General features: G+C 39.4%; 1 long non-coding RNA gene across 1 annotated transcript in view; it reads right to left on the bottom strand.

Moving 5' to 3' along the window:
• LOC136012368 (uncharacterized) overlaps positions 1-2,734 on the bottom strand; it is a 126,080-nt gene extending 123,346 nt beyond the window's left edge. Inside the window, exon 1 of the long non-coding RNA XR_010611684.1 lies at positions 2,647-2,734. This is a non-coding gene — a long non-coding RNA (uncharacterized LOC136012368). The remainder of the gene's footprint in view (positions 1-2,646) is intronic.
• Positions 2,735-4,195: the final 1,461 nt, after the last annotated feature.

The raw sequence follows: 4,195 nt of genomic DNA, 5'->3' as shown, positions 1-4,195 counted from the left end.
AATTAGAGAAAAAGTCTACAAAACCATCCCCCTAGCAGAGCAGGGTTCAGAATACAGTCTGTACTCTTAAAGATCATCAGATTAAAACATAAAGGCTATATATATATAGAACAGTTTGTTAAAGGCAAGAGGAAAACATAGCATAAGAGACTATAATTTGTCAAGAATACTTCTGCAACTACTTGATACTGAAAAGACTAAATGCCTGAAACAAAGGTTTTGGAAAACTCCTCAAGAACAATAGCACATGAAGAGACAGATGGCACCATATAGGTATTTATTCAATTTATGCTTATGCTTGCAAGAGAATTACAGAGCTGCATTGGAAGATATGACTTAAGCTATTCCCATGTGCTTTGGAGAGTAAGGGCACATGACATTTGTCATATTCCTATCAGACTAGCATGTGTAATAAAAACACATAACCAGGACAGGAAAATTAGTACTGGGACCAAGCCCATACTTTATTAGAAGCTCTTTCTTTTGCTTTCTTTCTACAAATACAAACAAGTCCTGTGAAAGCATCACAGCAAGGGAGTACTAAATTAAAAAAGTCACCCACAATAGCATTAGCATTATAGGTTACAGCAAATGCAATCATTGCTAGGAAAAAAACCCTAAATGCATACATCTCCACAAAGAACTTTGAAACAATGACTTTTCTCCATAGGGAAATGCTCTGGTATATAATACAGTATCATTACAATAAAAAAGGAACCATGAGGCACATCACTAAAAGAGAAAACAAATCAAAACAAAACCGAGAAGAAAAGCAAGCAGCTTATTGTGTCTCTGCCAAGGGTGAAGTAAACAGTGCATTTGTTTCAAGATTCAGACATCTACGTCTGACCAGGACTCAAACTGTCCATTAGAAAACAGCATCAGGAAAGGTTAGGGACATTTTGAGTGTCTAAGTTCCTTTATGCTTTTCCCTCACACATAGAAAAGCAGTTCTGAGTGCCCATATTTATAATAAATCCAACTGTTAAAGGAAAACAATTTTACAAATTCCCTTTTACGTTAAAAATACTCTTATCATAAACATGGAAATGCTGTGTACAAGCATTCTGTCTGACTTATAGCAGCTCTGTTCAGCCTCTGCAAGATAACCAAGAGTAATGGTTTTTGGTAATCAGGCCACTGTATTAATATAACATGAACCATAAATGCTTTTGTACTACATCTCTGGTTAAGCTACAAAATCTCATTGGAATATTAAGGAGAAAAAGCTACATTCCACTTTCTGTTCTAAATTGCAAAATGCGCTTCAGAGCATTCCTACAGATGCCTCTTCTAAGCAGGCACTGTAAATGAAAGTATGTGGTGCAGGTGATTAATAGGTGTATCTCTTAAATCTACCTCTGATCCTTAGTATCCAGGTTCAAGCTCAAATATAGCTTGCTGGGTCAGAGTTTTGGTTCCATAAAACTTAGCTGTGGGATTTCAAGTGTCGGTTATGCTGGCAGGGGTCAGTCTGCCTGGAAAAGCGGAAGTCAATTGCTCTGGGAGGAGAAAACTCCATTTCGATAACTTTCATCAGCCCTCTGCTTCTACAGCTTTAATCTGAGGGGACTCATTTTGACTGATGCCAGTTGTGGAGAAACTCTAAATTGCACCCATCTTCATCAAAGTTATCAATAAGAAATACATACAAAAGAAAGTAGTATTGATGCTGAGATTTGGGGAATTATTTTATAGCACATCCGAATAATGTGACTAAGAAACATAGCTTACGTTTAATATACTGCTATTGAAAAACCCAAACCATGAACACATTACTACAACTAGATTTCACATGAGTATTGAGGAATGGTAACTACAAAACCATGAACTTCCCGCAGGAGCAGTGCCTCTGTAGGATAGTGCTTACAACCACCCTGCTGCCATTAAATAAATAATTATACACATACATGTAAAAAGAGATACATAAAACAAAGAATTCATTTTAAAAATGAAGTTCTGTGTGAAATACATTGTTTATTCTTGGAATTGCTTAGAACCCAATTCCACATCAATGGCTGGTGGAATACAAATCAAACAACAGAGCTGACTTCCTTGGTAATTTGCATTGACTTCTGGTGGGCAAAACCAAAAGCCAAGGTCCACTCCTAACCACTGTGGATCATTAAAAAGTCCATGGCAATTTTAACAAGAATACGAGTGTTAAATTAATCACAGTGACCTGGCCAAATTCCAGTTCTGGTAATTACGTTCTGCATGCCTAGAATTCCCCCTGCAGTTTCAACTGGAGAAGTTATTCTTCACTTTTGCTCTTAAAAAGCATTGTCTACAGTGGTGCTGCTAACATAACTTTTAGTCTCAAAAGTTTCATTTCAATTGCAGGCAAATGAGCTAAAGAACTTTTGGGACATCTTAGACTAAAGGTACCTCACAAACATAACTGTTCTGGCATTCTACTTCATCCAACTATTTTCCTCCCCTCATAAAGTACATATTTATTCTATCCCTCAAATGGAGTGGAAGCATCTATTTACGTATCACTTCTCTAGCTAGGAAAAACCTGCCTTTGTCTTCCACATCCCTGACCTGGAAAATCAAGCATCCTACTCACCTGACATGGAGTCAGGTGAAGGAATGCAATAAGCATCCTCGCAGGCTCTCCAGACAAACAGCAAGAGAACTCACTTGAGGTCTTGGATATGGGGCTTTGGAAGTGCCCAGGCACTCGCTGCCTCTGCTCTTTCAGAAACAAAGAAAAGGACCAGGATCTCTCCTTGCTCTCAGACACCAGGCAAATGGCAGGCACAGTACCAGCGCTAATCACTCTTCCCTTCCCACCAGTAGTTACATATAATAATTCAAAGTCCAACATGTATCTAACCAATTAACCAGAAAGATTTGGATGGAAACTAACTGTGAAAGTCACCATTCATTTTTAAAATAACTAAACTATTAGGCCTTATGGCCGTGTAGTTACTAGAAAAAGGCTCTTACTTGCTTTTATGGAAGCCCACAGGATATTATGTATAAATAAATGCATCGGTAGAAAGAGCAAAGACAGTGAGTAAGAAACCAGTAAGAGACTGCCATGTCCAAAGAGAAGGTGCCTGTTGAGGTAAGACAAATACAGGCCACAGGGAGACACGAAGACGCCGGGCTGCTCCAGGCAGGTAAGAGTAGGCATCTGTCAGTCTGCCACTGCGGCAGCCTCCACTGAGCTGGCCCTGCTGGCTCTTCTCCAGGTAAGCTGCTTTCTGAGCCGAGGACAAATGTACATTGTACAGAAGGCTGGCTAGAGATTTTCAGGTTACTATTAAGGCATATTTTGTAGGTGATAACGTCTCTAAGTGTAACAGGCAAAATATTATGAACTGATTTTGGCATGAGCTATTCAAGATAAGATGGAATAGGAATAGTGGCTGAAGCAGAAGTATTAAACGAGACACAGGGTCTGTTCCTTGCTTTTGACCTCTGTAGATAAGCAATAAAACTATACGTGGCTGCAACAGTATTCTGTGTCAAGAGTATTAAGTGGACAGCTTCTAATTACCTTTAGCTCATAAAGCTAAAGAGCTTGATCTATTGCTTAAAAGCTTTTTAGTTTAAATTATTTTAATCAACATATCTATTTTTAGCAGTTGTTTCTAAGATGCTTTTCCAGTAAATGGGAGGGTGGAAAGGGGGGGTGAGGGTCTGGTTAGCTAGCTGGCTCACCTCCCAGGATGCACAACCTTCAAGTCCCCAGCTCAGAAAGAATCTGCTGATTTAAAATGAGATAAAGACACTGGAGGCTGGGAAACCAAGAGCAGTGCCGTATCTTCTAGAAACCTTTCTTTCCTTCAATTGCAACAATGTCAAACAACATCTAATGTATTGTTATCAGTGTGGGGAGGCTGAGTGTGAGGAGGACATTAATGCTCCCTTGCTTTTCTAAGCTTGGTTTCAATCCCTAGCAACATTTTGCTTTTATATGTGCCTGTTCATGGTGTAGGGAGCTAAGATAGGGAAGTCCTCGAGAGGATAGCTAGTGGGCATGAAGAATCCAAGAACCACGGAGAGGAGACAAATGGCAGATAATGTTGGCAGTAAAAACATACCGATGGGTTGCACCTTCTCCCAAATGAAGGAAACAGCTCTTGCAAAGGGCAGTTTTGATACATAACCTTGTATCACACTCTGGGAAAAGCAATGATGAAAGGGAAGTGAAAAGCCATACAACTTCTGAAACTCTGCT

The sequence above is a fragment of the Lathamus discolor genome, chromosome 3 (assembly GCF_037157495.1).
Source record: "Lathamus discolor isolate bLatDis1 chromosome 3, bLatDis1.hap1, whole genome shotgun sequence".
Lineage (NCBI taxonomy): Eukaryota > Metazoa > Chordata > Aves > Psittaciformes > Psittacidae > Lathamus > Lathamus discolor.
Note: the sequence above shows the minus strand (reverse complement) of the source record. Positions and strands in the feature narration are given on the sequence as shown.